General features: G+C 57.4%; 1 protein-coding gene across 2 annotated transcripts in view; it reads left to right on the top strand.

The window, feature by feature from the left end:
* Positions 1–16,061: 16,061 nt before the first annotated feature.
* Positions 16,062–22,090, top strand: part of ACVR1 (activin A receptor type 1) — a 46,714-nt gene continuing 40,685 nt past the window's right edge. Inside the window, exon 1 of one of the 2 annotated variants that reach the window (XM_066323226.1) lies at positions 16,062–16,216. The gene's annotated coding sequence lies outside the window, so the exon portion shown is untranslated. Of the gene's footprint in view, positions 16,240–22,090 lie in introns of both variants that reach the window. The other variant, XM_066323224.1, reaches the window with a different exon arrangement.

Genomic DNA, 22,090 nt, shown 5'->3' with positions numbered 1-22,090 from the left:
AGCAGTGTGTGTGTGCCGGGGCCAGCCTGGCACAGTCCCAGCCCAGGGCAGCCTGGGGGCCTGTGGGATGAGGGGGTGATGCTCCTGGAGCATCTCCAGGACACTGGAGATACTGGTCCTGCTCCCTGTCCCAGCAACAGGAGGCACTGCCCTGGGAGATATTTCAGGCAGCTGCTGGAGGGGCAGAATCTGGCATTTGCTGTTTGTCTCTGGGAATTGCCGGTGGAAGCTCTGATAATTAGAGAAGTGCTAGGTAATTAATTACTAGGTGAAAGCACATTTTGTTGGGCCCAGTTGCACCCTGCATTCAGGCAGTGACGTGGTGCTGCTTTCCTAATGGGGAGGGACAGAAATTGTTGCAACTGAGGAAGCCTTTCCCTGAGCAAATGCCCATTTTGCTACCCCTCCAAACCCTTTAAATTGCAAAACCCTGTATAAAAATAAGCAAACATTGCAAGTCCGTGGCCTGGGAACATGTAAATTGGGTACCTTGCCCAAGATAGGCTCAGGATAGCTCGGAGAAGGAGAAGGAGCAGAGCTCTCAGGGATATTTCAGGCTTGCTGGAGTCATACCAAAGGCAGGCTGGAAGGATTTCTCTGCTCTGATGAAGTTCTCCCTCCCTGGATGCTGTTCACATATGCCTGCCAAAAATGACTTATTACTGACGCTCCACAGCACTCCTGAAGAATTAAGATCTGGAGACTCTTCCCTTTCAGACAGCACCAGATTTCTGTGAGGGGCACAGAAAAAGTTTCCTTGGGGCTGCACACACCTTCTGCCTGCCCAAGTCACTTGGTGCTGCTGCTGTGGTTTCAGGCACACGGCGATTGCACAGTGGGCTCCGTGCAGAGCTCCCAGTCCTGTCCACTGAGAGAGACCTGGTCTGGGGAACAGAAGCAGAAGGCTTGCTGCTGTCTGCCAGAGGCAGCTGGGAATGCTCTGGGGAGGTGAGATCAGGCTGAGCCTTCCTGTGGAGCCTTCTCTGGTCCCGTTTGGTGGAGGAACATGAGGCCCTCCAGCACGGCTGGGCAGGGCTCCCATCGGGGAGCAGGGGCTCAGCAGAATGGTGGATGGATGGGTGGACAGCTGGTCACTCTGCTGGACACCTGAGTGACCCTGTGGCAGGGCATGAGTGTTCCCACAGGCTGCCTGGGCTGCTAAAGGCGGTGCTTCAGTGTGTCCCCTCCTCTGCCTGCCTTCCATGGCACAGGATTTCTGGGCACACCTGTAAGGATCTGCACCTGGACACTTCAAACCATCCCACATTGACACAATTTTCCTTGGCACATGGACAACTTCTTACATATTTTCCTATGAAAAGTAGTGTTCCAGCACAGCCAGCTGGGACATCCCTGCCTGGTGGTGAGCAAAGCCCCTGCCCTGCCCTCCTGCAGCCTCTGCCCCGGTGTTCTCAGTCCCAGGCAGAGACCTCCCCCGTGCTGGCAAAAGTGCAAGACTTTGGAGGGTGGCCCTGCTGAGTGAGCAGGGACAGAGTCCCCTGGAGTCTCAGCTCCATCTGGAATGTCAGGCTGACAACTGGTGGGCAAGCAATGTTCCTGTGGTGTTTGTCCCTGCTGTGCCCAAGGTAAAAGGAACCAGCGTGTTCTGTTTAAGTAAACATGATTGCACCAAGGGAAATGGTTGGGTTGTGCTTTTGGTTTCCCAGAAGTGACAGTGAAGGGACAGCAGCCACCACCGCGGCCATTCAGGTTTCAGGACTTGTCTGGCTCAGGTCAGCTCCCTGCCTGGCCAGTATGAGAAGTCTCTCACCTTTGGTTCCTTCGTCCATGATTATTTTTCCCACGGCTGGTCTTGGTAAATCTCAAACTGAAGTGTTCTTTTCCTGTTCTTTTCCTACCTCTGCTGCCTGCCATGGCAGAGGCTGCAGAAGGGAATGGAATAGAGTAACACGAATCTAATAGAATTGAGTCAAATAGAATAGAATAATGGACTAGGATAGGATAAATACTGAAATAGAATGCTTTCAGCTGAAAGGGACCTGCAGTGCTGATCTAGCCCAGCTGTCTGCCTGTTTCCCTTCCTCGGGGCCGCGTGGGGAGGTGGGGATGGTGAGAAGCAAAGAGCACTGCCCCAGAGAGTGTTTGTTTGTGCCTGATTCAGAGCTAAATCCAGCCTCTCCAAGCGCCAGGCAGCGGAGCTGTTACCATCTGCGCTAGAGGATGACAAATAAAGCACCATGAAGCAGACGGCAGAGTAACATATGGCAGTGTAGACAGGCTCTCGGCAGGGGAAGAGCTGGGGAGAGCCAGCGCCCCCGCGCCCATCCGACACCTCTTGTCATGTTGGCCGCTGTTTCGGAGCAGGCAGCCCCGGGGGCTCCGCAGCCCCGCTCCCAGCCAGCCCCGGCAGCTCTCCTCCTCTCGCCTGCTCCCTGCCGTCCCTCCCTGCGGCTGCTGCAGCTCCCCGGGCTGCGGATGGGTGAGAGAGTGCCCGGCCCGCAGCTCAGCCCTGTCCGCGGGGCGGGGGGCAGGAGGGGACAGCAGGGACAGGATGGGACAGGATGGGACAGGATGGGACAGGAGGGGCAGGAGGGACAGGAGGGGCAGGATGGGGCACGAGGGACAGGAGGGGACAGCGGGGACACGAGGGGCAGGAGGGACAGGAGGGGACAGCAGGGACAGGAGGGGACAGGAGGGACACGAGGGACAGGAGGGGACACGAGGGACGGGAGGGGCAGGAGGGGACAGGATGGGGCAGGATGGGGCAGGAGGGACACGAGGGGCAGGAGGGGCAGGAGGGGCAGGAGGGGACAGGATGGGGCAGGATGGGGCAGGAGGGACACGAGGGGCAGGAGGGACACGAGGGGCAGGAGTGACAGCAGGGGCAGGAGGGACACGAGGGGCAGGAGGGGCCCGTCCCAGCGCCAGCTCCTCCGGCAGCACCCCGGCAGCGCAGCGCAGCCCGTGCTCGGCCTCCTGCCCGCACAGCAGAGCGCTGGCGAGCGCAGTCCGAGGGGTGTCCTGTGCATTCCGCTGCCGCTGGCACTCGGCTGAGGCACAGCACAAGCACCGGCGAGGGTTTTACCTGACAGGAGCAAGGCCGTGTGCCAGCGGCGCAAAGATTCCCTGCTCCCCTTCCTCGCCCCGTGCTGCCAGAAAAGCGAACACAGGCAGCAAAATGTGGATTTTTATCAGCTGTTTGCTCCGGCTCCGTGTTTTGCCTTGTTTATTATTGGTATAAAGCTGCTCTTGGCGCTGGGAGCAGACAGTAAAACACTCTCCAAAGGAACCAGGCTCCACAAACCCTCGGGGCACCGGAGTAACTGCAGCTTGTCAGGACGTGTTTCCCCCGAGGGGAAGCACTACCGCAAAGCCATTTATTCCAGGCAGAAATGGGCCGCCTGACCTGTGGCTGTTGAGGATTAATCGGGGAGCTGCTGCTCTGGCAGTCCCGTGTGGCTCCGCAGCAGGGGCCGGAGCGCTGCCCTCGGCTGCAGGAGCGCTCCTCACGCTGGCGGACAGGGCACTTCTCCCCCCGTTCCCTCTCTGCGGCCGTGCCCCCGGCAGCCGGCATTCCCCTGGGAACAGGCAGGGATCTGTGCCCCAGAGCTGTGCCCGCGGGGGCTGCCCCGGAGGTGGGGACACCAGGGTGACAGCCACCCACACCTGCCCTTGCAGGTTCGAGGACCACCAGGCTGGCCCCACAGATGCCTCAGGAAAAGGGCTCTGCTTGGGCTATACACAGTTTCTGGCTGGGCTTGGTGCTGGTTTGCTGCTGACTTGCTGCGGGAGCAGGGGTCCTGTCCCTGCCCTGCCTGGCCCCACTGGAATTGCTGCTGCCACCCTGGACAGAGTCCTTCCCTGGCCCCACAGGGATCCACTTCGGCAGGAAAAGTTGCTCCTGGCACCTCGCTCCTCCCAGGGCTGAGTTCCTCTCACGCCTCCAGGCAGGATGGAATTGAAGGGAGAAGGAAGATGAGCAGTGGGGCAGTTTGGCCACAGGGGCCTCTCATCTGCTCTGGGGCAGGTTCCCCTTGCTGCTTTTTGATCCCTTCACACTGCAGGGATGGGGGAGCTGCTCCAGCCCTTCCACCCCGCAGGGACAGTTAGCTGTCACCTGCCGGGAGTGCCCACAGAGGTTTGTGTAAATGCCCAGTCTGCTGGGACAGAGCAGGGATGTGGCTCCAGAGACGGGCTGTGCTGGGAGCAGACACAGGATTGCCAGTGGAATCTGCAAGTGAGCCCCTCTCTGCTTGTTCCCTTCCTGCCCAGCGCTTCTCTGCTCTCCAGGCTTCAAAGCCAGATGGTGTCTGGGGTATTTTTTCTCTTTTTCTTTTCTTTTCCTTAGATGGGTATTTTTATCCTTTTGTCTTTCTCTCTTTGGGCTTGTGGGTGCGTGTTGCAGCCACTGGTGCCTGTGGGAGCAGGCAGGAGGAGGGCTGGGAGGAGATTTCGGCCACAATAAGGCAAATGAGGCAAGGCCTGAGCACAGTTCACAAAGCCACGCTGCTTGTCAAGCCCAATCACGCCTCAGAAACAGGACAAGGAACAGTTTTCCACCAGGAAACATGTGGGGTGGGTATGAGCCCCACCCACAAGCTGCCCTCCTCCCTGTGCCCCACACTGCTGGAGTGCCCACAGCTGGAGCACGAGGTGGTCCTCGGCCCTGGCGCTGTGGGGGTCTCGGTGGTGGCTGCTGCATCACCTCATGTGCTGCATTTGTCAGGATCTGAGCTCACTGAGCACTGTTCAGACACTTTTCTGCTCTCCATGGGAGATCAGGGGCTTCCCTGCAAGGGCAGGCTTGCACTGGCCCCATTACTCCGAAATGAAGCATCCAGACCCTACTTTAGCCAACTTCATTGAGATGGAAACAGCTGAAGGGAATAAATGCTTGTTCCGGAGGAGGCATTTAGTTCTGCTGGTGCTGGGCCTGTATTTCAGTGCCCTGGGGAGGTACATGGAAGACTGTCCCTGCCTTTCCTCCCTCTCCCCTGGGAGAGGGAACCAAACAGGCTTGAAGTGTGGGTTTTTCCCTTTTGCAAATGATTCCTTTCCTTTTCCCCGTGTTTCTCGTGCTCTCTGTCCCCGTGTCCTTTCTCTTTCTCCTCCAGGAAGGCTGGAGAGGGAGAGTTTGTCCTGCAGCCCTCCCTGACCTGCTGTCCTGCTCCACCAACACGGGAGCCTGAGCCCCAGGCACTGGGCAGGCAGAGACCATGGAGCTGGACACGGTGGGAGAAGCATGATAGGGGTTAAAAATAGCCACATGAAAATCAAAGAGGTGTCTTGCAGCCTTCGAGAGAGACCCCTGCCTATCTCTGCAACTCTGAGGGCCAAGGACCTTGGCACAAGTAAGGTCCTGGCATCCCTCTGCCTCACCAAGGTTTTTAAGGTTAAACCCACCGTGCTCAGGTGTGCAGCCCTCGGGGCAGGGCTGGTGGGATGGCGCTGCTGGCGGCGCTGCCAGAGGAGATGCCCAGCAGGAGCAGCTCTGTGCTGGGCCCCCTCGCTGGGCTGAGGGCTCCCGTGGGTGCCAGTGGGCTCTGTGAGGTGCCCAGGGACAGCCCAGCTCCCTCCTCAGCCTGTCAGTGCTGGAACTCTCACCGCTTGATGCCAGAGCTGTTGGAGCTATGCTGCTTTCCCAGTGTGCAGTCTTACCGTGCATTTTCCTCGTGTGGAAAGGTCAGGATCAGAAGCAAAGCCTGGCAGTGGGAGGCAGGCTTCTCCAGCATCCTGCAGGGGAACGCAAAAGCACTTCATATGTCAGCAGCGCTTGCACTGCTCTGCAGAATGTACGAAGAGATTTTCTAAAATGCCTTAATTGTGATGCAGACTACGGGCACAGAGCATTAATCTCTGTCAGATAAAGCACAGATGTGAGCACACGAACCTCTGCCCACCTGCAGCGGGGTGTGCAGTGTGGCACAGGGGGGTGGCCAGGGACCCCCTTCAGCTCCCAGCCGCTCCTGGTGCTGGGAGGCTCCGGGGGGATGTCCGTGTGTCCCGGGCACCTGGAGCTGCTGTCCCCCGTCCTCCTGCCCGTTCCTGCCGCCCAGCCCCAGCGCCGACTGCGGCAGCAATTCCTGCCCAGGGAAAAGCGATGGCTAACGAGGGAATAAATGAGGGATTCTGCATCCTGTTTAGCAGGAGTTAATTTCCAGAGAGTGTTTGCAGGCGCCTTTCAGCGTCTCCGGCTGGAGCCTGGAAGGAAGGAGACAGGTGCCACCTTGTGTGGAAACGTTTCTCCCTGCAGCGGGCACAGAATTCCTTCCCCCTTTTCTTTTCGGTGGCGTCACGGTAACTCCTCCCAGGGGCAGAAGGCAGCCAGCCCTGCTGCAGCCCCGCCAGCTCTCCGAAAGCGCACAGCAGCAGCGCGGAGCCCCGCAGAGGTGGGGAAGGAGGGCGCAGGGTTACAGGCAGTGAAGCCCCGGGGACAGGAGGGGATGCCGGGGGTGAGAGGCCGGACACCACCGGGGAACTGCGCTGGCAGCCCAGAGAGCCCCGAGTGCTGTGATCCCAGCGGGGACACAGCGGGATTCTGCCCCTGGGCTCAGGTGAGACCTCACCTGCAGAGCTGCCCCGGCCCTGGGCTCTGACACCAGAGCGACCTGGAGCTGCTGGAGAGAGTCCAGAGGAGCCACGGAGCTGCTGCAGGGCTGGAGCCCCTCTGGGGACAGGCTGGGAGAGCTGGGAATGTTCCCCTGGTGAAGGGAAGGCTCCAGGCAGAGCTGGGAATGTTCCCTGGAGAAGGGAAGGCTCCAGGCAGAGCTGGGAATGTTCCCCTGGAGAAGGGAAGGCTCCAGGCAGAGCTGGGAATGTTCCCCTGGAGAAGGGAAGGCTCCAGGCAGAGCTGGGAATGTTCCCCTGGAGAAGGGAAGGCTCCAGGCAGAGCTGGGAATGTTCCCTGGAGAAGGGAAGGCTCCAGGCAGAGCTCAGAGCCCCTGGCAGGGCCTGAAGGGGATTCAAGAGAGTTGAGGACAAACTGTTTAGCAGAGCCTGTTGTGATGGGACAAGGTGTAAACTAAAAGAGGAGAGATTTAGATTAGAGATTAGGAAGTCCTTGGCTGTGAGGGTGGTGAGGCCCTGGCACAGGTTGCCCAGAGAAGCTGTGGCTGCCCATCCCTGAAATGCTTACACAGCAGTTTGTCCCTGCTTGCCATCCCCTCTCCCTGTGCCCTGGAGCTGAGCTGTGGCAGCAGCACCCTGCTGTGTGCCACACCACATTCCAGCCATAGGCTATTCCCCAAAATTCTGGGAGAATTGTGCTCCCAGAAAGGACCCTGCAGGTGAGCAGCCAGCTGGATCCTGCTGGGTTCACCCAGGGAGGACACGAGCCAGGCTGTACCCTTAGCTATGCCACTCAAAAAAGCTGAAGAAATTTGGGCCCTCCCAAGTGATTTTTTAAACAGCATCTCATGGCCCACACCGGTTCTGCTGGGCTGTCTGCCCTCTGGTACACTGCTGGGTTATTTCTGTCACCTCCAGCACTGACAGACATTCTCCCTCTGTCCCTTTCCAGCTGTCCAGAGGCATCACAGGGAGTAGTCTTCAGTTCCCTGTCCCAAGTCAGACGATGAATTACTTGTCTTCCCCTAACCAGCCTCTTAATCAGCTGTTGGAGAGGAAAATAAACGTGATGCCTGGCTTTAGGAGAACAAAATGATGAGAACTGTCCTCACTGTGGCTGCTGCTCCCTCTCAGCCTGTTCTCCCCATCAGCTGCTCAGGCCCTGTCCCACTCCTGTGCCATGGAGGCATCAGTCCTGGTCTCTGCTGGAAGGTGTCAGGCTGAGACCAGCACCTCCTCTCCCTCCTGGGCCTGCAGTCCGCTCCTTTCCCCCGTGTCTGCTCTCAGGATAGAGGAGCACATGTCAGGGCTGCTCCAAAGCACTCAGTGTGGTTTTCCAGCTCAGAACCTGGCCACTCTCTGTCTCCACGCAGAAGCAGCCTGTCACAGAGAGGGGCAGGTGATGAGACCCTCCTGAGCCCACGTGAGGAGTGGGAGGAGAAGATGCTGGTGACTGAGCCTTGTCCTTCTCTCTCCTCCTGTCCCCCGCCACATGGACCAGCGTGACAAACTCCACGGCGTCAAACGCCGGGCCCCTGAGCGCAGCCAGCGCCGGGAGCTCTGTGGAGCCCCAGGGGGACGTGCCGCTACTGCTGCTGGTGCTGGTGCCGCTGCTGCCGCTGCCGCTGCCGCTGCTGCTGCCGCCGCCGGTGCCTGAGCTGGTGCCTGTGCTGATGTTGGTGCTGATGCTGGTGCCGGTGTTTGTACCAGTGTTTGTGCCGGTGCTGGTTCCAGTGGCTCTCCCGGCCAGCCCCAGCTCCCGCTCGCCCACCGCCGCCCAGCGGGGACGTGTCCGTGCTCGTGCCCGTGTCCATGTCCGTGTGTGCCCGTGTCCGTGCCCGTGTCCGTGTGTGTCCATGTCTGTGCCCGTGTCCGTGTCCATGTCCGTGTGTGTCCGTGCCCGTGCCCGTGTCCATGTCCGTGTGTGCCCGTGTGTGCCCGTGTCAGTGTGTGCCCGTGTGCGTGTGTGCCCGTGCCCGTGTCCGTGTCCGTGCCCGTGTCCGTGTCTGTGTCCGTGCCTGTGTCCGTGTCCATGCCCATGTCCATGTCCGTGTCCGTGTGTGCCCATGTCCGTGTCCATGCCCGTGTCCGTGCCTGTGCCTGTGTCTATGCCCGTGTCTGTGTGTGCCCATGCCCATGTCCGTGTCCGTGCCCGTGTCCGTGCTGCCCGTGTGTGCCCATGTCCATGTCCGTGTCCATATCCATGTCTGTGCCCGTGCCCGTGTCTGTGTGTGCCCATGTCCGTGTCCGTGTCCGTGTCTGTGTGTGCCCGTGTCTGTGTGTGCCCGTGTCTGTGTGTGCCCGTGTCGGTGCCCGTTTCCGTGTCGGTGCCCGTGCCCGCCCCTGGCACGGCCCGGGATGAGCCGGGGCAGGCTTTGAGAGCCGCAGCTGGGCCTGGCAAGGGGACACGAACGACATGTGTTACAGGCCCTGGAACTTAAATATTTTGCTGCTATAAATGTTAGCGACGAGAGCTCTCGTTACATTTAAATGCCAGATGACAGAAGCAGAGGCCAAAAAAAGGTCCTTCCCAGCCAGGCAGAAGGAGAGGGGGCGACTGCGGCAGCGGGGCCGGCGGGACCCGGGGCTGGCACTGGGGACACCGCCGGGGCAAGGGCAGACAGGGGACAGCCATGGGCAGGGGACAGCCTGGGGCAGCCTGGGGCAGCCATGGACAGGGGACAGCCTGGGGCAGGGGACAGCCGAGGGCAGGGGACAGCCATGGACAGGGGACAGCCTGGGACAGCCTGGGACAGCCTGGGACAGCCTGGGGCAGGGGACAGCCATGGACAGGGGCCAGCCCGGCTGCGCTGCCCCGCTGGGAAAGGCGCTGCCCGCCTTGGTGACGGGCTCGGCAGCGGGCAGGGCACTGGCAGGGCACGGAGAGGGGCAGCGAGCGGTGACCAGTGGCCGCCGAGGGAGCGCTCCCCCGCGGCCCGCGCTCGGCGTCTGGAATGGAAATGCCGTGCCGGCGGTCCCAGCCGGAGCCCCGGGACCCCTGGGCGAGCTCCCACCGGCACAGCTCGGCCCGCAAAGGCTCCCCCTCCGCTGGGGAGTGCTTTCCATCGCTTCGGCGTAATTTCAGTGCATTCCAGTTGGCTGTTCCTCAATAACACCCCGAGCAGAAAGGAACCGTGCAGCCCTGTGAAGTGAATCTTTGCAATTAAGAGAACTCGAGCGCTTTTTGGTGGGTGTTTTGCTGAAAACAAAGCGCTGCATGTGACGGGCTTGGAAAGCACAGGACTAATTACCAGCGCTATTTTAAAAAAGTGGCATGAAAATGAGTTGTGCTGCTAATGCTCAGATGCAAGAACACGGTCCGCTTAATTTAATAATGCCGTGTAATTTGTGTAAAACCAAATTGGTAGCAATTATACATTATTGTTAATTACTTGGAGCTGGGTTCTGCTCTCTGTGCTCGGGCTGAATCGCACCTGGCCGTGGGGTTTGTGATGTAGAGAGGCACACGAGCTGAGCACCTGGAAAAGGCGAGCTGTGGAAGGTGCTGGGGGCGAGCCCCTCTCCGGAGGGACAGAGGCATGTCCCCGTCCTGTCCTCACAGCCCGGGGTCCCCCGAGGGGTCACTGGGAGCTCCGTGTGCCGTGGGGCTGTTGGGACTGGCCCCACCGGCTGCCCCAGCGCGGCTCCGTCTGTGACTCACCCCCTGACTCACAGACGCCTGATGAAATACTCCCAGTCGCATTTATCACGGCTAAATATTAGAACAAGCTCTTTAATTTCAAACCCGAGTGCTTCCTGGGGTTTTCTCGGCAGCTGTGCTCGGGCCAGTTGCTGTGCTGGGAGGGGCGGTGATGCAACTTTGCTGCCTTGCAACTGCCAGGTTTGCTTGTTTGCATGCATACATACAGATATATATTTAGAAATTTCCTCAAGGCAGAAGAAAATAATTCATGACAAGCAGCAGCTTGGAAGGTCACCTGGATTATTATTTCTGTACCGCAGCTCACCTCGACTGTAATAAGCAAAGTCTTTATGTGCTGATGTTAATAATGCTGAAGAGTTAAAAACCTCAGCAGCTCTGGAGGCAATTATCAGGCTGGCTTTGTCATGCACAGCCTCATTTTGTGTGCTGCAACAAAGTGCTATTTTACGGCGTATTTTAGAAGGGATAACAGAGTTTGTTAGTGGTGGATTTTTGCTGTTGGGGTCCGTCTGTCCCTCCCCATGTGGTGCTGCTGGCCTGGGCCAGACCCCCAGCCCTGCCTGCTCCCCTCTGTCGGTCTGGGGCAGGACTCACCACCCCACAGAGCTTGAAAAGGCACGGGAGTCTAAAGGGAGATGGTTTTCCCAAAGGAGGGGCCTGGTCTGGGGTCTGGCAGCCCCCTCTTGGGACCAGTTCCCCCATGGCATCTTTCAGCTGCGTGAGCTGTTTCTACCCTCCCAGAGCATTGCAAAGTGGTCTGACTTGAAATCCCAGCTGCTCCAGAGAGAGGCAGAATTTATGAAGAACCAAGGCAGTTCAAGTTGCCATGGAAATTGTCTCAAAACAGAGAAGCCCGATTTTGCTATACTTGCTGTCTTGGGAGGGTTTTCTGTGTGGAAGGTTGACAGGGTGAACCTGCCCCGTGGCTCAAGGTGTGCTCTGTGCGCGTTGTGTTCTGGGGCCCACAGACTTCTGCAGACCACGGTATTTGCATAACATTAATGTGTTTGTTCTGATGTCTGTGGGTGGCAATTTGTGCCCACAGTGCTCCTTTCACACGGACACGCCATTATTACATCTGATTAATGCAAACATTTTCCAGGAAGAAGTTCCAGACTGTTCCCTGGCATGGAAAAAGCCACACGAGGTTCTCCTGCTGAGAACTGGAAGACCCCAAATTTAATCACACTCTGCTCCTTGCAAAGCTGTGCCAAGTCAGCTGTGTGTGGATACCCCCATCAAATCCACTCCACCTTTCCTTGGGGGGCTGTAAAATACCTGACAGGCCAGGGGCTTTACTACCCTCACCGTGCCAGCACAGCACCTGGGGCACAGAGACAGCCTTGTCATCATCTCAGAATCTCCAAAGTGGCACTTCTGGCTCTGAGATGGCACTGCCAGCCACTGACCCAAACACTGTCATGATATCCTCCTCAGACTGCAGTCCTGGTTTTCTTCCCAAACAACGTTATTACAGATAAAATTCTACTTACAGCTGGAATTTCCTATCAACAATCATGTAACCTATAGAAAAGATAATTGAAAAAACCCTGCTCTGTTTGTAAAGCAAATTTATTTGTAAGGACGCTTATGATGATGAATAAGAAGTGGCATTCAAAAGAACAGAAAAACAGCCCTGTTTATAGATTATGCTGACATTTCTTTAGTAACTTAATTCTTCCCTCTGCTTCACTATTAATTAGGAATGAGTGGCATGAAAACTGTACATGATCCAGCTACAGGAGGCTGTGGGCAGGAGCTGCCTGATTCCAGTTCCCCCGGTGGCTGTGAATGAGCACTTAGCAACAGCTGTCCCTCGGTGAGCCATGCGTGGGCCACTCAATGACAGCCTCCAAAATTCATATTCTTCTACCAGATGTAAAGCAGAAACTTTGTCATGTTTCAACCCACGTGTCCCCAGGTAATCCTGCAGGCATTGGTGAGGGGTGGCTCTTGGCCCAGCAGTGTCACCCTTTCCTGGGAGCTCACACAAACACATGGACGCTACTGGCAAAAGTGCTTTAGGCTGCAAATAAGCAGAGGGGTGTTCAGAAGGGTTGGCTGCCAACACCACCTGGGGGGCCTCGAGGGAAACTTGGCACTCCTGGAAATGTAGCTGTTTGGTTAAATTTTGAAAAGCTGTATTAGATACCCAACCTTTAGTCTTCTCTTCTGGAAAATGGTCCTTGTTAGAGCTGTGTTTTCTCCCAAGGAACACCTACACTTGAGCTACTTGAATGTCACATTCAGCTACTTGGCAGTATGCTGTGGAAAATCACTGGCCTTGTGTTGTTGAGCCAAATGTAGACCTATTTGTATTTTTAAGGGAATTAGTATTCTTTTCTCTATTTAAAACATTCCTATTACTCATGGTGAGTCAAATCCTGGCCCCATTTGGAGGGCTGTGCATAAATGGGCTGTATGCACAAAGCAGCTTCATTTGGAGCATTTTCCAAACCCTCCATCCACCTGCCTTTTCCCAAGGGAATGAGCATTTGCCTCCTGCCCTGGCACCACAACTGTGATTGCTGCCCGTGCTGTCCCAGTCTGACTGGTGCTACATCTCCATGTCTCCTGTTTTACTCCTCTGAGTTCCTCACTCCTGTCTGCAGATGCTCACGCTGCTGCTCGGGAATAGCGCGTGGAGGAAAAGCACAACTGTGTCCCTTGTGGCACAGGAGCAGAATCACACAGGGTCAGATTGGAAAAGACTTCTGAGATCATTGAGTCCATCTTGTGCCCGTGTGCTGTCCCAGGCCATTGCTGTCCCAGGCCATTGCTGTCCCAGGCTGTGTGCTGTCCCAGGCTGTGTGTGTGCTGTCCCAGGCTGTGTGCTGTCCCAGGCCATTGCTGTCCCAGGCTGTGTGTGTGCTGTCCCAGGCCATGTGCTGTCCCAGGCTGTGTGTGTGCTGTCCCGGGCCATGTGCTGTCCCAGGCTGTGTTCTGTCCCAGGCTGTGTGTGTGCTGTCCCAGGCTGTGTGTGTGCTGTCCCAGGCCATTGCTGTCCCAGGCTGTGTTCTGTCCCAGGCCATTGCTGTCCCAGGCCATTGCTGTCCCAGGCTGTGTGTGTGCTGTCCCAGGCCATTCCTGTCCCAGGCTGTGTTCTGTCCCAGGCTGTGTGTGTGCTGTCCCAGGCCGTGTGCTGTCCCAGGCCATTGCTGTCCCAGGCCATTGCTGTCCCAGGCTGTGTGCTGTCCCAGGCCATTGCTGTCCCAGGCCATTGCTGTCCCAGGCCATTGCTGTCCCAGGCCATTGCTGTCCCAGGCTGTGTGCTGTCCCAGGCCATTGCTGTCCCAGGCCATTGCTGTCCCAGGCTGTGTGCTGTCCCAGGCCATTGCTGTCCCAGGCTGTGTTCTGTCCCAGGCTGTGTGTGTGCTGTCCCAGGCCATTGCTGTCCCAGGCTGTGTGTGTGCTGTCCCAGGCCATTGCTGTCCCAGGCCATTGCTGTCCCAGGCTGTGTGCTGTCCCAGGCCATGTGCTGTCCCAGGCTGTGTGCTGTCCCAGGCTGTGTTCTGTCCCAGGCCACTGCTGTCCCGGCTGTGTGCTGTCCCAGGCCATTGCTGTCCCAGGCTGTGTTCTGTCCCAGGCCATTGCTGTCCCAGGCCATTGCTGTCCCAGGCTGTGTGTCTGCTGTCCCAGGCCATTGCTGTCCCAGGCTGTGTTCTGTCCCAGGCCATTGCTGTCCCAGGCCATTGCTGTCCCAGGCTGTGTGTGTGCTGTCCCAGGCCATTCCTGTCCCAGGCCATGTGCTGTCCCAGGCTGTGTGTGTGCTGTCCCAGGCTGTGTGTGTTCTGTCCCAGGCCATTGCTGTCCCAGGCCATTGCTGTCCCAGGCCATGTGCTGTCCCAGGCTGTGTGTGTTCTGTCCCAGGCCATTGCTGTCCCAGGCCATTGCTGTCCCAGGCCATTGCTGTCCCAGGCTGTGTGTGTGCTGTCCCAGGCTGTGTTCTGTCCCAGGCCATTGCTGTCCCAGGCTGTGTGTGTGCTGTCCCAGGCCATTGCTGTCCCAGGCTGTGTTCTGTCCCAGGCTGTGGTGTGCTGCCTGCTGTGGCTCTGTGTCCATCCAGTAGAGCAGTAGAGCTCCATCCAGGAGCACAGACCTGGCCCAGGCACGAACGGGGTGAGACTTGGGCACCGAGGGCAGCCCCGGCTGGTCCTGAGGAGATGTCACAGCAGAGAGAACGGGCTCAGCCAGTCTGCCCCACTGGGCTGCTGGGACCTGCCCTCTCCAGTGCCTCTGGCATCCCACCACTGCTCCTGGCAAACACAGAGCAGTGCTGGGCTGCACACCATGGCACTGGGCAGAACAGTGCAGCATCAGGTCAATAATATTTGGGAATTTCTCATGCACTTGGTCTGTTCAGGATTGTTTGTACTTATTTAAAATGTAAGATGTCGTTCCTAATCCATCATGTCATAATGGGAGAGCTCTGCTGACAGTAATTAGATGCAGTTATTCTGGAAATCCGCTTCATTTTCCCACTTAGGAAGAAGCTTTTGCTTTTCCAGGAGCCTTGGTGACGTTGGCTTAGTGCAGCTGGCACAGGGCCACTGTTTCCACCCAAAGTCTGTGTCATGGTGACCTTAATGTACCTGAAGTGTCCCTGCCCACAGCAGGGGTGGAACAAATGGGCTTTAAGATCCCTTCCAATCCATTCTGGGATTCTAGGACATGGACTATGATTGAAGTACCACGGTTGGAAGAATGTACAATTTTGGGGAATTAATTCAGGTGGGTGAGGGAGGGTTAAACTTTCAAGACGAATGAAGACACCTTCAACCTTAAAAATTATGATGTGACGTAACTACTCTATGACTATTTTGGCATGAGAATTGGAGTCAGATTACTTTTTTAAATAAAATCAAGCACATAGGTCCTGTAGCAGGGTATTTGCAGTCCGGCTCAGCCCTGGAGGGACCTCTGGGTGCTGTGTCCAGCCCTGGGGACACCTCTGGGGGCTGTGTCCCTGTGCCCAGCCCTGGGGACACCTCTGGGTGCTGTGCCCAGCCCTGGGGACACTTCTGGGTGCTGTGTCCAGCCCTGGGGACACCTCTGGCTGCTGTGCCCAGCCCTGGGGACACCTCTGGGTGCTGTGGCCAGCCCTGGGGACACCTCTGGGTGCTGTGTCCACCCCTGGATCCTCAGCCCAGCAGGGGCAGGAGCTCCTGGAGCTGAGGCAGGGCTGGAGCATCCCTGTGCCCAGGAGAGGCTGAGGGAGCTGGGGCTGCCCGGCCTGGACAGGAGCCCAGCTGAGAGCGGCCCTCAGTGTCCCCTGGTGTCCGTGTCTGTCCCCGTGTGTCCCTGTCTGTCCGCGTGTGTCGGTGTCTGTGTCTGTCCGCGTGTGTCGGTGTCTGTCCCCGTGTGTCCGTGTCTGTCCGTGTCTGTCCCCGTGTGTCCGTGTCTGTCCCCGTGTGTCCCTGTCTGTCCGTGTCTGTCCCCGTGTGTCGGTGTCTGTCCCTGCGCTCAGAGAGGGTCACTCCCAGCGCTGGGCAGAGCCCAGGCAGGGCTGGACTCTCCTCCCCACCCCGGGGATGTCCCAGAGCCCCGCGGCCCCCGCTGTGCCCTGGGCTCCGGGGTGGCCCTGCCGGGACAGCGAGCGGCACCGGGGACTCTCGGGGGATCCCAGCCCGGCGCACTCCGGGAGCCAGCGGCCCTGGCTGCCCAGAGGCCCCGGACGTCTCTCATTCCCGGCGGTCGGGATTCCGCTTCCCCCGCAGCCGCACCGAACCGGAAGCGGAAGCGGAAGCTGCCCCGCCCCGGAAGCCGCCGGGAGCCCGCCGGGAGCCCGCCATGGCCCGCGGCGCCGGCAGGGGGCGCCGGGCGGCGCGGGGCCGGAAGTGACGTAGCGCCATTGCCGGTGCGGCGCTGCCCCGCCCGCGCTCCTTTGTCAGCGGAGCCGCCGCCGCCCGCGGCCGCCCCCGGCCCCGCCGGCCCGAGCGGGGCAGCGCCGCAGCACGGCCAGCTCCGGGCCGCTCCGTCCGGCCCGCTCCCGCGCCGTCCCGCCCCGTCCCGCCGGCCCAGCGGGTGAGTCCCGGCCGGCGGAGGAGGTCGGTCCCGCCGCCCGGGAGGGGTCGCGGGGGGCGGCGGCCCGGGGGTCTCCGGGTCCAGGCGGGGGGCGGCAGAGGCCCCGCGGAGCCGCGGCCGGGGGCGCAGCATCGCCGCGGTGCCGCCGGGAGGGCAGGGCCGGGGCTTTCCCTCCTCGCCGCTTTCCGTGAACTTGCGGCGTTTTTGGCCGGGCAGAGCCGATTTCCTCCGCCGGCTGCCGTGGGGCTGCGCGGAGCCTGGCCGGGTGGGGGGCGCGGTGAGCCCGCGGGTGTGCTGCCTCTGCCCACGGTGCGCCGAAAGCCCGGGGTTCGGTGGGGACGGGAAGGTTCCAGGCCAAAGTCCCCGGTGCCACTTCGTCTGCTCAAGGTGCTCCTGCCCTGGCCAAAGCTGCCGGTGCGGGTCCGAGCCCCCCGGTCCGCAGCCGGGGCTCCGGGGGCACGGTGGGCTCCGGCAGGGCTCCGGGGGCACGGGGGGCTCCTGCGGGGCTCCTGCGGGGCTCCGGGGGCACGGTGGGCTCCTGCAGGGCTCCGGGGGCACGGTGGGCTCCGGCGGGGCTCCGGGGGCACGGGGGGCTCCTGCAGGGCTCCGGGGGCACGGTGGGCTCCGGCGGGGCTCCGGGGGCACGGGGGGCTCCGGTGAGCTCCGGGGGCACGGTGGGCTCCGGTGGGCCCGGGGACACGGTGGGCTCCGGTGGGCTCCGGGGGCACGGGGGGCTCCTGCAGGGCTCCGGGGGCACGGTGGGCTCCGGTGAGCTCCGGGGGCACGGTGGGCTCCGGAGGGGCTCCTGCAGGGCTCCGGGGGCACGGTGGGCTCCTGCAGGGCTCCGGGGGCACGGTGGGCTCCGGTGAGCTCCGGGGGCACGGTGGGCTCCGGAGGGGCTCCTGCAGGGCTCCGGGGGCACGGTGGGCTCCGGAGGGGCTGGGGACACGGCCCGGGGGCACGGTGGGCTCCGGTGGGCTCCGGTGGGCCCGGGGACACGGCCCGGACAGGAGCCGCTCCAGCCGGGCACACACACCTGCCGGCTCTGAGCCCGCACGCCGGCCTCTGCAATCTGCGCCGTGAACCTCACAGGGGGAACTGCCCGGGCAGTCTTTCCAACTCTTGACTGTAAAAAGTGCTGAAATAACTTGTTTCTAGCAGTGCTTTTACGTAAATTGAAACGGAACCGGTTTGTTTTCCAGTCGTTGAGAGAGCAGTTCACCTTCAGCAGGTGAGCTCTCAAAGAGCTGGGGCTCGTGTAGGAGGCACCAGTGCCTCGGGATGATGTTACTGGTGGAGCTTCCAGGTTCTGCACTGGAGCGGCAGAACCGGCACGTTGGTACAGAACCACTTTTTTAAAAGATGCGTTGAGCTCTCAGAAGGGAGCAGATTCTTTTTCCAGATCTCGTGTGTTTTTGTGGTCTGCGTTGAAGCCCATCTCAGCTTCTCCTTGAAGAAGACTCCTGTGGCTGTAGCAGTTAGCTGTGGGCAATGACGAGTCTATTTTTAAGCGTTCACTTTTCTTTTGTTTCCTGTAATACGATCTTTGCTCTGATCCTTACACTCATCTTCAGAGGGACGGTGCTGACCTGGAATGCGGCAGGCACTTTGCAAATCCTCCCGGAGCCCTCTCCTTGAAGGGCTGGGGCTGTTTGAAGAGTGCTGGGGCGCCTTGCAATTGAAATGGAAAAGCTGGACTCCTGGCTGTGGAGAGCTCTCAAGTGCACGGCTGGGGCCTTTGATGGCCGAAACTTTTTTTTTTTTTGGAGGAGGAGGTGTTAGAGCTCTGTTTTAAGGGAACAAAAAGTTCCTGTATGCCCTGTGCTCTCCCCAGGAGGTGTTAAGTGTGTGCAGTGGTTTCAGAGGTTTGCCTTCCCTCAGGATTTGTTTGCTGGGATAAGACCTGCATTCCTCTGTTTCAGGGGCGGCTGTGTGCTCCTTGCCCAGTGGCACAGGACTTGGGAGAAGTTCCTGACTGTAACTCTTTGCCTCTTGGTCTCCTCACACTGAGTGAGAGGTGTGTTTTGTTCTGTCTTCATTTGGGGATAAACTTTAAGGTCTGTTGTCACTTAGTTCACCCGTCAGCCTCCTCAGTTTGTAAATAATCAGCTCTTACTTACTAAGTCATGGTTAGGACAGAATTATATCAGGTGAGGCTGTTATTTAAATGAAACAACTTGAGGGGAATACCCCCTGTTGTATGTTCTTACTTTTAAGTCTTATAATGTGTCTCAAAGTTTCAAGCTGGGAAAGGGAAATCCTCCTGACCTGATGCTGATGATGTTTCCAGAGGTGTTGCTGATATTTCCTGCCTAAGTTCAACTGCCCAGGAACTATTGTTAGTGGGTTTTTTATGATTTATTAGGATAGAAATTTAGAAAATGATTTATTAGGAAAATACTTTAGTTGCAGGGCTGTTGGGTTTGTTATACTCTGTAGAGAATAGGATGGCTGTGTTAGTTACTGGCAGAATTGGTGAAGACCTGGTTGATGTGTGCAGAGGTTCAGCCTCACCCTCCTTGGGCATCACTCAAAGTGGTTTTGGCCATTTTGTGCTCCTGGAGATTGCAATTCAACGTGCTTTGGGATGTGAGCATTTTATTGTATGCCTTAGTAGCTGAATATTTGATATTCTAGTGATTGTTCACGCTCTTAACACTTATGAAGTGGGTTGCATTTTTTCTGCTGAGGTGACCTGCTGAAGATCACCTCTAACACTGAGTAGAAAGATCCTTTTGCAGGAGAATGGAAGTGTGTGGAGGAGCTGAGGTGAAAGGGGAGGGCTAAATATAGCCATTTCCTGCAGAACTTATCTGCTTTTGAGGCTGGCTTTCCAAATGGAACTGGTGTCTTCCAAGCCCTCACTGAGGGTAGGAAGAGAACATGGGCGGGGGAAAGAACACCCGTGGGGTGTTGTGAGTGGGTTGTGTTTGTGGTTTTTGTTTTTTCCAGCCAGCTGGTACTCTGAAGTCATGCTTAAATTTAATGAAAGCCCGATGCTAAAATAGGATCTAGGGACAGCCGTTGTGAAATAATTAGGCACCCGTTCAGCCCTTCTTGTCCCTGCCAAAGAAAAGCTACTTGAATTCATTTACATTCTTGGTATTGGAACTCTCAAATGGGCATCTTGATACCTGCTCTGGTGTGGATAAACAGGTTAAAAACTTGTCCCACTCAACTTGTCCCTGGCCTCAGCCAGAGTGTGCACGTGGATTAGGGGATGGATTAATTACTTTAGGACCTGAGGGTAGTCAAGACTGAGAGAGTTTAAGAGCATCTTAGTTACAGAGATATCAGATGCTATAGAAATCCTCACCTTTTGAGCACTGCTGTGGACAAGTTCTGTGGCCACATGTTGGGGGTGTAGGGCATTTATATGCTGTACGTGTGTCTGTAAAAATCAGGAATGATGGTGTTTTCTAGCAGCGTTGGAAAGCTGAATTCCCATGTGTTTGAAAGCTGTTTTGGGATCACAAATTTATAAAATGTTGTTGACTACAAAATGTGTGGAATTCCATGGAAATACTTTCAAGAAATTCCTTTTTTCCCCCACTGTGCTTGTAGCCAAAACATGGTTTTAGAGTAATGCTTTCAAAAGTGTAGAAGTGCAGTCTGGTGACAGTAAGTGGTTGTAGTGCAGTAGTTTTCCGTGTTACATTGGAGCCTGAGTTTGCACATGACCCAGTCTCAGGTGATGGTAATCCCCTCCTAAACGTGTGGTCTTCTGGAACTGTGTGTGTACAGTACACGCAGATTCCCATTTCAGAGTGACTTGCACCTGTAGGGTGAGGTTGTTCAGAACACATTCCCAGATTTCTGCTCTGTTAAGAAGATGCACAGGGGACGAAGTGCAGTTCTGCAGCAGCATCGGGGCACACGTTTGGGAGGAAGGTGAGGAGAGTGCAGTGGGTGCACTCCCAGTGCAGTAAGTGCACAGCTGCTCTCTGTGTGGGGGAAGCAGCACTGCAGTTCAGGAGTGCCGCTGTTCTCTGCTGGCAGCTCAGATGCTGCCCTTCCCCTGGACGGCCAGAGCTGACCTCGCGATTCATCTGCTCCCGAGTGCTCAGCATCAGGAGCTGATCCGTCTGCCAGGCAGTGCCCGTCCCTCTCTGAGGGCTCTTCTGATGTGCTCTTGCCTTTGGTGTGGTGCCTCACCTCGCTGGTGGCCCGGTGCTGGGCCAGGCACCTTGGACACAGGGCTCTGCCAGCTCTGCTGAGGACGTGCTTTGCATTCCTGGTGGCTGCAGACTGCCGTGCCACCGGCTCTGAAACACCTCTCTAGCCCCCTGGATCGAGGTCCCTTATCTCAGGGGATGCAGTTCTGTTTGAATACAAACATTGCAAGTGCCCAAACAACTGGGATAATCAATTTCCTTCAGCTGCAGCTTCTTCAAGCTTGGGACCTGGTTTAGTCTTACAGGACTTCGGCTCAGCCTGGTTTTGCAAGGCTGGGTGAGGTGGTGTGTAAATGAACTGATTTGCTAAGGGGAGAAATGCTTGAAAGGAAATACTGTAGAGATTTTAAAGTCACAGTGGAGGGGAGTGAATGGGAAGGGATGATCTTAGCTAATTCCTTATTATGTAAGAAATGGGGAATACCAGGATAAGCAATTTTCAGCAGCTTTAAAACCAGTAGTTCTTGTGTGTGGTGCCTGTTTAAGCTATAGAGTAATCGAGGTGGGATATTCAGGAGACTTACTCTTTTGAGGAACAGCTGGATCTGTGGGTAAACCTGTGGGGGGCCAGTAATTGCAGTGATTCAGATGCAGTTTTGGGCTTGGGAATTTACCTGCGACTGGGAGGTGTGGGGCTGGGGGCAGAGGAGGGTGGAAGAATTGCCCCTTTATGCTGTGTCCTTATGCTTTTTCCTGAGCATCTGCTCCTGGCCTTTTCTGCAGTCAGGTTGTTGCTGGTTAGGGGTGTGTGTTGTAGGTCGTTCCCCCCTTCGGTGTGCAGAGGCAGTTCAGTGGTTCTCACCCCAGAAATCCTGTTGTCACTGCATCTCCCCTTCTGAAACACTCCTGGAGGGTCGGAGCAAGTCACCGTTCCCTGCCTATGATGCCTCTGGAAGTGTCTGGAGCTTGTTGTAGAGTAACTGCAGTCTGCTTTAGGGAAAGGAAGGCTCCAGCTTTGTTAAGAAAAGCTTAGGAAAACCGAGAGCTCCCGTTTGGTGATTGTCCAGGGCTGCCTTTGGAGTCATTTGTGTTGTCTGAAATAACCAAGATGGAGATGGAAGGTTGTGAGGGGGAACACCAAAAGCTGTTATCTGGGCCTTTTTACAGAAGATGTCTTGCTGCAGCATTTAACCTTCTGTCCCGAGTGCCTGGAATGTTCCTTCTCAGCGTGCTGAAGCTGGTCATCCCGTTGAATGGAGACTGGTCAGAGGACTTGTTCCTTGTCTTACAGAGCGGTTACAGTGAGCTGTGCTCACTGGAGGTCGGGACTTTCTTCTTCTGGCTGCAGACCTTACCTCTGCTAATGAGCTGCAGAAGAGAGGCCAACAAACACCTCTCCTAATTGCAGGTCTGCTGTTTGCCTGGCAAGGATCCTGTGACAGCAGGAGCGGGCTGGCAGAGCCGCCCTTGGCTGCGCCGATAGCTCGGAGGCTAGAAGTGCCTTCCCTTTGAAGTCCTGGAAGCTGCTGATCTCTGCTTTCAGGAGTCGGTGTGCCTCGGCAGGCCCCTCCAGCCCTCGCCCTGAATGGCCTGCAGTTCCTGGCTCCGTGGTTGGAGGCACTTGGGGCTGTGGTTGCGCAAACCTTTTCACCAGCTGCTAATGGCAAGGGAGTAAGTAGTCCTGCTTCTCCTTGTGCTCTTCTTTCTCCTGCTCTGGCATCTCTGGCCGGGTGATACGCTGGATAAGGCATTCATTTGG

This window comes from Sylvia atricapilla, chromosome 7, assembly GCF_009819655.1.
Source record: "Sylvia atricapilla isolate bSylAtr1 chromosome 7, bSylAtr1.pri, whole genome shotgun sequence".
Taxonomy (NCBI): Eukaryota; Metazoa; Chordata; class Aves; order Passeriformes; family Sylviidae; genus Sylvia; species Sylvia atricapilla.
Note: the sequence above shows the minus strand (reverse complement) of the source record. Positions and strands in the feature narration are given on the sequence as shown.